This window comes from Anthonomus grandis, chromosome 14, assembly GCF_022605725.1.
Source record: "Anthonomus grandis grandis chromosome 14, icAntGran1.3, whole genome shotgun sequence".
NCBI lineage: Eukaryota > Metazoa > Arthropoda > Insecta > Coleoptera > Curculionidae > Anthonomus > Anthonomus grandis.
The window spans coordinates 16,135,533-16,150,387 of record NC_065559.1 but is presented as its reverse complement, the minus strand read 5'-3'; the positions used below and the strand labels follow the sequence as shown (position 1 = coordinate 16,150,387).

Below are 14,855 nucleotides of genomic sequence, written 5' to 3'. Positions count from 1 at the left end.
AGGCGTGACAATCGAAAATCTGATCCAAGAGCAGGATTTTGGTGACTTCCATTAAAGTGCCAATATCTCGAAAACCATCGATTTTTTACTAAGGTCATTTTATGTTTTTCTGGGTGCTTATGAGTTGCTCCATCAGCCCCTTCAGTATTATCGTTGACTTTCCGGACACCCTGTATAATGACAATAGCTGCAGCGTGTTTTGTGACATGTCGTCGATCATTAACTGAATGTGTGTACTGAATTTAAACCAAACGTCCGGCAAATATCGCATCGGATAGAAAACTGTCGACAGAAACCCTAGCAACAAACTGTACGTGTGTAGAGAGCGACGATAATAGCCGGACAGGCAGTCCAAGGACTGCCGGCCTGACCTTTAAACCGTTGATTAAGAATATGAGAAGATGCGCAACTTTACGGGCAAAATCGGGGACTTTTGGTATGGTAGTACGTTTTTTAATAGAAAATCATATTCAAAAAACAATGATACCCCATTTGCTACTTTTTTGTATTATAATCATAGAATTTTTTTTTTTTTAATAGGGTGCCATGATTGAGATAAAGTCTTAATTTTCAATTAAGTTATCACGCAAACATAGTTTTCACTGTATTTTATGACTTAGATCTGTTATGAGTTACTTATTTTATTGTGTATTACGTCACTTACAGCAAAAATCAATTTAGAAAATACTATCTCACACGCTCAAAATTTGAAAAGAAGAAGAAAATAGACTTATTCACCTATTTAAAAGAAATATGAACGTAAATCTTTAATGATATATTTCATTGTACTTAATTTAATTTAAGTTTAATAAGTTTTAAATACAATAATTTACTTAAGGTATAATAGATTTTTTTTTATATACCTAGGAGTCGAGGTTTAATCTATTAATCTCTGAGCTCGTTTTTTCTTTTCAATATCCTACCTAACTTTGTTATGAATATTAAAATTAAAAACGATAAAAACAACGAGAAGACCTACTTTTTAAATAAAAATACCTAATTTGAAGTAACGTTTCGGTAGTTATATCTGCTATCGTTATCAAGGTAAATAAAGTCAAATTAAATTAAAGATATGAACAAACTATAACTTTCTTTTAAATTTCTCGTTAATACTTCCTTTACAACTTCTCCCTTTAAATACTTTTAATAATTACTTTAAATACTTGTTTATATAATTTCACGGTTGATTAATATCTTGACAAACTGTTTTAAAAGATAACACAAAAATTTGAATGTTACTTCTTTTAAAATTAAAGGGGTGTGATCTTAATATAATTTAATGATAGAAAATAATTATTAATAAATTTTTAGAATGCCCTGTTCTACCTCTCTGTTTAACAAAGGAATCCATGTATTATTAAAATTAACTGAACAAGTAGCTAAGCATTTATCTTCATTTAACATTATAAATGCACTTTCCTTTAGTTTACGTAATTTTGAAATTGGTTCCTTTGCTAAAATTGAGGAAGTATTCCAGTTTATTCTATGGTTATTGTCAAATGCATGTTGTGTAATTTTGGATATTTGAAAATCATTGTTTTTTAATCGAATAATTCAAATAAAACCGTAAGTTTGGCAAGGTGTTCTAATGTAATGTTTTTGGATATTTCGCAAAAGTTTATTCATTTTATAGTCTTTAAGTAATAACTAGTCAGGATTCACCAAGAAAATTTTCATAAATAATACTTTTATTTCAACAAGCAAAATTTAATCATTGTGATGTGTTTATTTTTACTGTGAGTTGTGTATTGAGTGTTTTTAAATCAAACATCTTCTGAATATTTTAATATTGAAGGTTATAGCACATACTATAATGGAGGATATAAATATTGCCTTGAAGGACGTAAATAGCAGTACGGTAAATGAATATCTCTGTCCCATGTCAAATTGTGTTTTTTTGCTCTATATTAAACTAATAACTAGATATGACTCAGACTCCTGCTTACATCCATTTTTTTATCAACACCAGCACAACAATAAAACAAATAAATTCTTATACAGCGTGGTACGTCGCCGAGCGGAACATAGGAAATCCCATGTAAATTTTAAGGGGGTCAATTATTGGCTTCCCTGTACATTTTACAGAAAAAATAAAATTGTAAGATAACTTTTTGAAGAGACCAATCTGGCAAACCCTCGTGCAAAGTTTTAAAAAAAATTAATAAGCGAATCTTGAATTATTCAATTAAATGTAATTGCAAAATTACGAAATTTTGGGTTTAGGTAAAACCAGACACCAGCCACCAGCAAACAATTTGCTATAAGACTTTGTCAAATCTGACGTACAGCCGAATGCAAGAAATGTTTTTTTTTCGTTTTATCAATCTCACAACCATACATTCAAATAAGACACGTTAACATTACTTTTTTATCTAAACTTTTATTTAATAGAACGATGAAGTTAAATCAATAACAATTATTATTATCGATTATTAAATAAATTATTTTATCATACTTAGAATTTAATTAAACTAATAGCAGTATCTGAAATATTTTCAATTTATTTACCCATCAAGCCTATCTGGTCCATTTCAACCATTAAACCTATTGTTAGTAAATTCGAGTCCAAAGACATTGCAATAAATAATTGTAAATGTTTAACTCAGAAGATCGAAAATAGATCCGAAAAAAAAGAACAGAACTCTTAATATTTTACTAAGTGTGGAAAAATAAAATAAAATAACTTTTTTAAAAATAATAGAGAATTACATAAAAACATCAATTAATCAAATGTTTAAACAATCCCCCATTAACAGCTAAACAATATCCTAACCGATCATAAAATTCATTTCTAACGTTACTAAGTTGATATTGGGAAATTTTATTACATTCTAACGAAATAGCGTTTTGTAACTGGTTTAGATTCTCAAATTTTACACTTTTATAAATGGCACTTTTTAAATGACCCTACAAAAAGAAGTCATTCGGTGAAAGATCGGCTGGCCTGGCTGGCCACAGTATCCGGTACCGTAGATCAATAATATTGCCGTTAAAAGCATTTTCCAAGCACTCTCTTACCATACGGGCATTATGGGTCGGGCAACCATCAAATTGGTACCAGATCATTTGATCTTCCTGAACAATTTCTTCCAAGGTGGGTCCAATTTGATTTTGAAGTCCAAATAGGTTTCAGCTGTTAGGTTAAAGTCCATAAAAAAGGGTCCAATGATATGATGTCCGATAATTCCCACGAATACATTTATTTTTTGGGTATATTGTGTCCGAGTATGAACAAAGCGATGTCATTTTCTTGGCTCCAATACCGGCAATTCTGAACATTTGATTCATTGTTGAGGGTAAATGTACATTCATCGGTAAAACAAATATTTAAAAAAAAATTCCTATCATTATTTGCTCTTTCCATCATTTCAAATCAAAATACCATTCTTCGCTCTTCATCTCCTTCCTGCAGCTCTTGATGTTTTTCGAATTTATACGAATAATATTTGTGTTTTTTTAATGTGCGCAATACCGTTGTATGATGTTTATTTACCTCTTGCCCAAGAACCCTCGTACTAACCATCTTGTTTTCCTCTACACTCAGTAGAATATTAAGATCTCTGTTCTCTCTTTCTTCGGCTCTATTTTCGATATATTGAGTTGAACATTTACGATTATTTATTACGGTACCTTTGGACTCGAACTTATTGACAATACGTTTAACAGTTGAAATGGACGGAATGAGCTTGGTGGGGAAATAAACTGAAAACATTTTAGGGGTCTTGTCGACTTTAAGTATCTCCGATTTTGCAAAATTTTAAAATTTAAGCATAAAGAGTACTTTGAAAAGAATAGATTAAGAGAAAAAAATTTGCGGATTATTCACATAGGACGCTAAAAAATAATATTAAATTATGTCAAAAAAGAGGTCTACTCTACTCTATTTGATGATCGAAATTCGTTGCTATTGATAATTACATTGTCAAACTTTTGACATATGATCTCGCAGTTGCCAAATTGTGTATATATGTAATAAGAAACAAGCACATCTAAAAAGCATATCTTATATAAGAGAAAACGTGAAAGACATCTAAATCTATCTGCCAAAATGATAGCAGTGTTTTTACACTATAATAGTGAATGGGTTTCGCTTTTACACACATTTGTACACAAGCAAAAAATTCATTCTCTTATGCAAATGTTCGTAGCCTCTATATTTTCTAACATTTTGAGATTCTATTCATATGAAAAAATATAGAGAGGACTCGTAAATGTCGAGCACATGGGGGGCGTAAGCCCCCCATGTGCATCAACTTCAATTTTGATGCAAAAATAAAAAAATAGACCCATATGAATTCTTAATGTCGTGTATTGCCACCTCTAGCTGCTTGATTGTGACTCAATGCCCGTTTGATGTCTTCGCGGCATTTCTCGTGTCAAATTTTGAAAAAACTTTCTTGCGGAATGTTTTAACACTCCTCACGAGCAGCATGTTCCATAATACAGCATAAACATAGTTTTTGTCTAGTTCTGCTTTTTGTATGAGAAAAAATATATAACTGTTTTAACTGATATTTATTTTTATTTAAATTTTCTTGACAAAATAATCAGGGGTGCGATAATTTTGTCCAGGAATTTATATAAAATCGGCGTTCCTTAAGGGAATATAATGGGAGCTATTCTTTTCATTACTTATATAAATTCATTACTTGAACTAATTTTACCTTCTTGCAGTTTAAAGGGATATAACTTATGAAATTTAAGTACCTTTCTGATTTATTCATGCCAGCATATTTGAATATATTATATATTGAATATTTGATTCCTTTTGAACATTTAATTAAATAATATTAAAAAATGTGGTTTCCTTGATAAACAGAGAAAAAATTTCTAAAATGTGATTTTCATCATTGATTTTTCATCATTTTGATCATTGGAAAGCATTTTTCAAGAGCTTCAGGATAATATATCATTTGACTATGTATCTTTCTATTTAAGATTTTAGGGCTGTATCTCAGCCTGTCCAAAGGGGTCACCCTGTATACATTTTCCATTATAATGGTTGGTTTTTCTTATGGGTGCCGTATTGGAATTTTAAAATTTTAAACAGCGATTATATATATATATATATATATATATATATATATATATAATATATATATATATATATATCAACTTGAGATCGCCCCGGCATAGTAGTTTTTAAAAAATTACAAAATTACAAGCAATGACATTTCTGTTATAATCCATTGACTTACTGTCGCTTCTAGCGGTTACTATGACAACCGTCATGGCCACCTAATCAACAATCCTTGAGCCGTGTTACTATACAGCTTTTAATATTAGGCCAAATTTAAACTGCCAATATTTCGGAAACTATCTATATATAATTTTTGGACTAGATAACCTTATATAAAGTTGACCTTATTTTTAATTATCTTTATGAAAAAAATATAAAAATAGGGGGTTTCTATTTAAAAAAATTGACTTTTAATGATTTTTTCATTTTAATTTTTAATGCTAGTTTTTGACCCCCCTGTATCTTTTTTTTAGCCAAATATTAAAATAGTCTTTTAAAATGGTCCTTCCTTTAAAATAAAACCAAAACTAACCAATAAATAAAGGCTACTAAAAGGGAGTAATCGGTAATTATGTTAGGGCTTGCTTATTAACATAGTTTTTGACATAAAATTAAAAATATGTCAAAAACGCTTACACTTAGGTATAGGACATTATACATAAAACCTTAGAACATTGAAAGGCCTTTCAATGTTCTAAGCATAAAACATACCTAGAATTTCATGTGAAAGCCAAAAATGTAAAAATATACATGGTGTTCTATTTAAAATAACGAAGTTGACACCTACTTCCGGTATAACCGGAAACGTCACAACTGTCAAAATATTTTAGTATTTTTGTAGCTCCCATCGTCTGTGCCATGTTGCCAAATTTTCAAAATTTTTGAAAAATTAGTTTCCGAGATATCGATCGCGTCTATTCGTCGTGAGACACCCTGTATATATATATATATATACAGGGTGTCAATTTGAAAACTTCCCACCCCTATTATCTCGAAACGGGTTAGGTTTTTATAAAATCGCTAGGACACGTCGATTTTATTATCGAGGGGGAACAATTTTTATGCAGAAATCACTTCGCCTCTTTCAACCCCCTACCCCCCAGAACCTCCCTATCAAAAATCTTAAATGGCAATAGGGGTTGAGTGATACCTCATTTGAAAGAACTTTTTATTCTCTACATTTTGGCACCTTATTTTTTAAATTTGAGTGCTGCGTTGCCAAGTTAGGGTTATTTAAACATTGTTAAATTACTTATTATTAAACATTATTCCTGTAAGTGTTTTAAATACGTTGAAGCTATGATTTCTATTGGAACGTGTTTGACCATAAAGCGAACCGGTGCATTTCTCACTGAAAGTGTTTATCAATCCGACAAATTCTTTTGGTCATGAAAAATAAACATTTAATTTTTTTTCTTTTTTGTTTATTTTCGTTTGCAATGGAATTCGTCTCAATACAGTTCGATGATATGATCCGAAATTTAAAATAGTATTTAGTGAACTTTCCTACCAGTCAATGTCACTAGGTATTTAAATCAGTTAAAATTTATTTCGATAATTTGTCTGTTATTGTTAGTTACTATGGTATACACGCTTAGGCAAATAATTGAAATGATTTTTATTTATGGCGAGCAAGGAAGATGCGCAAGAAGAACGGCTGAAGTTTTTAATAATAGAAATCCTAATTGTAATGTAAGTCACAGATACATTTTGGACGTAGTAGCTAAATTTAATGAAACGGGTTCAGTTGGAAACAAAAAAAGGGCAAGTCGGCGTGTTTTAAACGAAGATGCTCAAGTAGAGATTTTGGGAACATTCGTTGCAGAACCCACCAATTCTCTCCGTACAGTAGCACGTCTAACTGGAATGTCACATGAAACTGTACGACGAGCATTACAGTTACATAAATATCATCCGTACAAGATGCAAATTTTACAGGAACTTCATGAGGACGATTTTGATAGGAGAATAGAGATTTGCGAAATTATGTCCAACTTAATAAACACTCGTGCGTTGTGGTGCGTGTTGTGTGCAATTGTGGTAAGCAACATTTGCTTCAGTGATGAATGTACCTTTTTCCTAAACGGCCATGTCAATAGACAGAATTGTCGATACTGGAGTGAGGACAATCCCCACATTTTCAGAGAGGGTGCTACACAGCGGCCACAAAAAATTAATGTTTGGGCCGGTATTCTTGGAAATGCTGTTATAGGACCGTTGTTTATTGAACAAAACTTAACTGGAGAGCTCTACTTACACCTACTTGAAGATGTAATTGATCCTTTGATAACAACTGAACTGGAAAATCAAGTTGGTAACATTTTGCAAGAAAACGAACTACACTTTCAGCAAGATGGAGCTACGCCGCATTATTTTTGGCCAGTGCGGGAGTGGTTGAATAACAGATTCCCTAACCAATGGATTGGTAGAAGGGGACCGATAGAATGGCCTGCTAGGTCACCAGACTTAACGCCGTTAGATTTTTTTTTATGTGGGCACATAAAATCGGTTGTTTACAAAACTCGGCCTGATGATATCGAAGATTTAAAAAGAAGAATTACAGACGCAAGTAGGGCTATTCCAGAAGAGGTATTTCAGAATGTTCGGGAAGAATTTGAGAATAGACTTTATTTTTGTTTGGAGAACAATGGAGAACACTTTGAACACCTCTTAAAGTAGATGTGTTAATAAAATAAATTTTAGGCGTGCTTTTGTAAAGACCATAATTGTAACGGCTATGCAAATGTTTAGTAAAAATAATATTAACCTAAATAACATGTTTCAATGCAAATCATAGCTTTAACGTAATTAAAACACTTACAGGAATAATGTTTAATAATAAGTAATTTAACAATGTTTAAATAACCCTAACTTGGCAACGCAGCACTCAAATTTAAAAAATAAGGTGCCAAAATGTAGAGAATAAAAAGTTCTTTCAAATGAGGTATCACTCAACCCCTATTGCCATTTAAGATTTTTGAGAGGGAGGTTCTGGGGGGTAGGGGGTTGAAAGAGGCGAAGTGATTTCTGCATAAAAATTGTTCCCCCTCGATAATAAAATCGACGTGTCCTAGCGATTTTATAAAAACCTAACCCGTTTCGAGATAATAGGGGTGGGAAGTTTTCAAATTGACACCCTGTATATATATATATATATATATATATATATGCTTATAAGATAAAGTTCTACCACAATAAAAAAATTTTATAATGTTATTGATATATGATAATTTCAAGCATATTTGTGCCGCTTGGGATGGCGAAGGTTTTGTTTTTGTCTTTTGAGTATTTTCGAAATTGCTGCCGTTGGTCAGTGTCTATAGCTTTTAGAAAGTACATAAATTTTAAATAAACGATTGTTTTTTATTTTACTCTTTTACGTTCTATGTCATATTGGGTGAGTATTTTGTTTCAAATGTTTGCAGGTTTTAACGGACGACCTGGCAATAAATTCAAACATTTTTCTTTAGTTATATTGCTCTCGTGCTCTTTTAATACCTAAATAAAACCAAATCTTCTTTATTAATATTATATTGTTTCGAAATAAAAGCGGCTTAAAAAATAATAAATCTTTAGTAAGTAAATATTATTGAAAACTTAGTTTAAGAATTCGATTATATTGATTTTATTATAGGTTTAAAATATAATAAATTTATTTAAACCTGATATAATTTATTTTTACTATTTAAAGCCCACAAAATATTAACTTTTTAAAAAGGGAGAATATTACTGTTAGAAATACAAAGCGGGTAGTCTAAGATAACGAGAAATCTATATAAATTTGTTGCTTTTTGACTTAACAAATCAAATTTAGATTATAGGTATGTTACGTAAAGGCTAATTTTTTGATCTTATAATTTTTTTTTCACTTCACTTAATTTAATTTCACTTATTTATCTCATTTTCAACGGGATATCCGGCATATTTTTACAAATTTCGATATAAAATGATCTTTTAAACAATGATATTCCACTTGCAATTTTTTGACACCTAAAAATTTTGAAATAGTGCTATGAATATATGAAAAATATTTTTAACTTATTGGATATCAATTGTTATGATGTTTTGTTATGTGCACTACACGAATTTGGTAAGTAACATACTTATTTGTGGCGTTTAATTTTTTTTTCAAATGGCACCATAATGGGAAGGTCACTTCGTAGATCAGGTAGATTTTACCATCTTTTTGTAAAGACAATAGTGGAAGCATTCTTATTCTGAGGAGTAGCTTGTTAAAAAATACTGGTGCATAGTGGAGAGTTGCGTTCCATGACGTTTTCAGGCGAAGAAACCTAACTCTAAGGTTATTTCGTTCCCTTGTTTCATGCTCATGGATCTGAAGGGAAGTTCCACATATCTGCGCATTTTTATGGGCATACAGAAGGCACTCAAGAATGTACTGAGAAGGCGAGGTAAGAAGTATACAGAGCTCTGCGTAGTACCGCCAGATATCATCCACATATCCAAGACCAGAGAGAACCCTAACCGCTCGGCGCTGCAACCCAAAGACTCTTATCGCAGTATTTGTGGAGTGACCCCATACTTAAGAGAATATACACAGGCTGAATGTATCAGAGAGTGATATGCACAGACCTGCTTATCAATAATTTTGATAAGATTACTCAAAACAAATATTCAAGATGTAATTTTTGTAGAGATAAAGTCCACATGTGGTCACGAAAGTCAGAATAGGGTTAAGAAAATTTCGCAGGAAGTTTATTTTTTCTGGATTTCGAGTGCTCTTATACCTTCTCAGGGAGAAGGTCATATCTTCAGTTTTTGCCACACAAGAGAAAGCGTAAAAAGTTACTTTACTTTTGGCCATAGATGTTATTATATCATTTATAATCATATACATATTTATATCATATCTATAGAAAGAGAGTACAGTGGTATATATGAAAAAGAGCATAGGTCCCAGGATAGAGCCTTGTGGCGCTCCAGGGCTCGTAATTGTCTCATCTGACATCTTTCCCTTAAAACTGGCTATCAGTAAATAAATAATCGTGTAAACTGTAGGATGGAAAGGATAGATAATAACATTACTTATTGAATGCGGGAGAACGTTATTGAAGCCATAAATGTCCTGAATATGCTTTTTTTTCATCTTTTTAATAGATTAAGGCTGTTTTTGATGGATTAAGTTTGTTTAAAGAAGTTCATATAAATTCTGTAAATGTCGAAATAATATTTGTAAGAATCAATAGTTTTAATAGCTAGGCTACTAATTATAATGTTATTCTTTTTTTGTTTCTTTTATTATTGATTGATGAGATTTCGTAAAAATGTCCTTTCTTCTTTTTATCTTTCATTTAAAGGAATTAAAAGCTTTGTTACGATAAACTATCTAGATTCCAATAACTATCAATGTAATTAAATAATAAATATTTAAAATTAATTACAACCAAAGGGGGTTAAACCTTGCATTTTTATTATTGACTTATGTAAACTAAGTCAATAATACTTCACTTCATTTCAAAAATTTATGAAATATTCTCTGGCAATCAAACGTACGGCCACGAGGCGGTAAGGGGGATGCCATTGTAAATAAAACATGGCCTATTTCATTCATAATATGCCCAACGTGTGTGTAATTTCATATAATCATAACACCAAATATACAAACTGAAAAATATATAGCAAAAGATCGAAACGGAAATCTCTGCCACTTTAATACTTATTTCTTTAATACTTTTAGACACAACCAAATATCATATGGCGGCACGCGCAATTTATTCCGATTCCGAGTAAAATTTCTCCATTGTAAAGAGTATAGCAACAGGTTAGATGCAACTAGAAGTATTCGACACCCCTTTCGCGTGACCTTGCCAATTCAACCGATACGGAACGGATTTTACCAAAGATCTTTGGAAAATGTTAACTTAAAATTATATCCAATAGTAAGAAAATATAGTTCCTAAATGCAAAAGAACGTGTTACAAACATTAATTTTTTTTCCTAATTTTTTTTAATGATTGTATAATATTCGATTTTAACTTAAAATAATTTCCCACCAGGTCAATATCTTTTTTAGCCGAAGTTTCAAAAGCCATTCACTATGAATTGTCCTGTTTTGATTGACAATTTATCAATTTTTTCAACTCGTTAGGAGGTATTCTGAATACACTACTAAAAGTGTGAAACTATATTGTTGGGCATTTGTCGATAGTTCTTAGGTAAGACTAAGCTCACATCGTACAGTAATCGTGTCCATATGTATCAAGATACAGGATGGGGAATTGAAATATATACGCATTGTTCTAAATAAAGGCACTTCTTCTAACACCGCTTTCTCTCGCGGCTGCCTCTAAAATGTTTTTTGTCATAAATGATTCACTAAAGGACAAGAACCTTCTATCGAAAGGGCCCAAAAGCAAGAAGGACTGAAAGATATGGTTTATAATGGCCAATAAGTGAATTCAATACGATCAGGTAGAAGTGTTGGAATGAAACTGGGTATGGGTATATAAAAGTGTAACTTGTATTAGATAGGTACAAAATGTTTCAAATATTCTAAAACCCAGGAGATATTTCACGAAAACCAGTGACAAAGTTTTTACGAAATATTCTTTTCCACTACACGAGAAACATAATCCTTCCGTTGTTCGAGTATTCGTTGTATTTATTATCCTCAAAAATTGAATGTTTGGGCAATGAATTATAGAGACATTTTTTATTGATGGTACTTTAAACGTTCAAAAATACCGTTAGTTGCGGCCAAACCAAATTCTTCTTGCCATTCAATTCATCCCTGATTTAGACCTGGGATTCGCCTATTTTCAACAACACGGCTCATAATTATGATGGTGCTCACAGTTATGGTACAAGAATTTTGAACAAATATTTTTTCTAACCGTCTTATAAGTGAGACTTATTTTTGGGGTTATCTTAAGGCCATTTACAAACATGAATTTAGTAGGCCAACAATTTTAGAGGAATTGCGATTTTATATGGGTTGTACCGGGTGTGCAACTAAGAGAGGTCGCCGGTCATATCTGAGTAACTACTCATCGCAATAATGAACTCATCGAAACAATATTTCTGATAAAAGCGGCAAAGAGAAATTGCTGGAAATTATTTATAAGTTCATACGATGACCGCTAGGGGGCGTAATACAACATTGAAATAGAAAAAAAATTGTTTTATTGAAAATATTCAAAGTAAATCCTAGAAAAGAATGCTGCCATTTAAAAGTATTATAAATTCTAAACATTTTTTATTTCAAACTTTTTTCTTTAATCTGTCAAATAATAGGTGGGGGATATAATTTTTTTTACTTAGGCTAAAAGAGCATAAAAAAACATAAAAACTGGCGCAAACCGCAACTCTATATCTTATTTTATTCCGAAAATATTAATTAAAATGTTTTTAAACAATAAAAATAAAACTCCAGAACTCAAATTTTTGTAATAAATAAATTGTTTTATATTTTTAATAGTGTCTTAGATGCTCAATCTGTTTTCCTTCATTTTCAATACACAGTCGAGGTCGTTGCGTCGTTGACAGAACCGCTGACTGGATTTCTGCTCTGGGTAAGAAATTTATTGCATTGCGTATTTGGTCCTGCATGTCGTTTTGTGTTTTGGGTGGGGTGACAAAAACTAAATCTTTAATCCTCCCCCACAGATGAAAATCTAGAACAGTCAGATCATTTTGCAAATAAATTAAATACACATTGTTTGATTAAAAAAGAAAGGACCAATAATTTTTCCGCCAATAATTCCGCACTACACATTTATAGTCCATCTGCCTTGGTGTTCAGTCTCGCAAATGCAACAGGGGTTTTGTTCTACCCAATAATGCAGTTTATGCAGGTTTACACACACCACCATCACTGCTAAATGATGCCTCGTCCGTCCATAATATCTTCGAGATAAATCGGGTATTTTCTCTAACCATGTTCAGCAGCCAATAACAGAAATTGAGTCTATTATCAAAGTCTTCTTCAAGAAGCGCCTGGTGCAGAACCACGTGATATGGATGAACTCTAAGTAAAAAACAATAAATATAAGATAATAGGATGCTTATTAGTGTTGTAACAAATAAAAATAGGTACCTGTGCTCTTTCAGAATATTTTCTACTGTATCGAGGGACACTCAATTCCCTAGAAATATTTCGGATGCTTATGTGAGGATTTATTTCAATATATGCCAAAATATTTATAACGTTTGCCTCTATGCGCCCTCGCCTTCGTCTTCGATGAATATTGCCGTGAATAATTTCAGTATTTCTTAGCCTGGTAGTTAAACCGGTAAAGACTCTATGATTATAGTGTCTTGTGTCAGGATATCTTTGGGCATATATACGGGCTGCAATGCGTGCATTTTGCATTAACTCAAAATACACTGCTAGCATATCAAAAGCTGTCGTTTAGAATTACGTTTGGCATTTTTAAAAACTTAAATGATTTCAAAAACTGTCTTCGACGCTACATTTGACATCGATCATAAACGTTTTATCATGGCCCCGAAAATATTTATCAAATTCATTTGTTTCCAAAGCTTACTATTGACTATGTGACGCAATAATGCCAGCGCGGCGACAGATTTCATTGTTCAAAAACATTTTAATTTATAATTTCGAAATAAAATAAGATATCGAGTTTCGGTTTGCATCAGTTTATATGTTTTTTTATGCTCTTTTAGCCTAAATGAAAAAAATTACATCGTTGTATTTAATATTTGCCAGAAAATCGCTGAAAAAGTACAAATTAAAATAAACCGTCCTCTAGCGCTCAATAAAATAACTAAAACGGCTAAGTAATTATACCACATAAAAGCCTAATAATTATCCTTTAAAATAAAAGTAAGTTCGTTAAAATTGGTTATGCCAATCAAAAGTTATCAAAAATTTTAGATATTAATATTCAACCCTTCCCCCACCTATTATTTAACAGATTAAAAAAAAGTTTGAAATAAAAAAATGTTTAAAATTTATCATGCTTTAAAATGGCATCATTCTTCTCTAGGATTCACTTTGAATATTTTCAATAAAACCAATTTTTTCTATTTCAATGTTGTATTACGCCCCCTAGCGATCATCGTACGAACTTGTGAATAATTTCCAACGATTTCTCTTTGTCGCTTTTATAGGAAATATTTTTTCCCTCTGCTGTGGGATGACTAGTTACTGAGATATGGCCGGCGACCTCTCTTAGTTGGATACCCGGTACAGTTGTAAACTAATGTATTTAAAGCCTGCATCATGAAAATATTTTTGAAATGTCTGAACTTTCGCATAATATTTTGAGAAATTTGACCCCTCTATGTGTAATGATCGATTCCCCTGTATATCCTAATAGTTAACATATTATATTGCGTACAATCTGACAACGGTGTACTAGAATTCTTTCCTCATCCGAGAGAACGAAATTTAAAATATATGGAATTTAATTTGGCGGCCGATCTAAGCGCGACATCGCAAGGCCTGCTATCCCGTTGTAAGATTGCCCATCTGTTTGTCTCGTTATATCTGTGTTATATACTAAATAAACTTCGATGCACGTTAGGCGTGACGAAATTGAATTATAAATTTTAATTCCTGCCGCTCGATTCTATCAGTAATCAATGACATACTGGCCTGTGTTTGCCAAGTTTAATTTATTAATTTGCATTTTGTTATTTGTAAATGTTTTGTTTTTTTAAGCTTAAGACAGACACTACATGCAGAAAATTATTTTGTTTATGTAAAATTTCGGCGACGTTGTATATGTTATGATTGATGATGATTATGCATGGAAGTTTATTTGGTATGGCTATTGTTAGTAGGTAATTTTAATTTTTCTGCATATGGATATATAGATATTTTATCTGACTGTTCCTTTTAATTGTATAA

At 31.7% G+C, this 14,855-nt stretch overlaps 1 protein-coding gene across 1 annotated transcript in view; it reads left to right on the top strand.

Moving 5' to 3' along the window:
- The window catches only part of LOC126744357 (cytokine-like nuclear factor N-PAC), a 127,327-nt gene that overhangs the window by 35,475 nt on the left and 76,997 nt on the right, over positions 1-14,855 (top strand). The gene's annotated exons all lie outside the window — the stretch shown is intronic.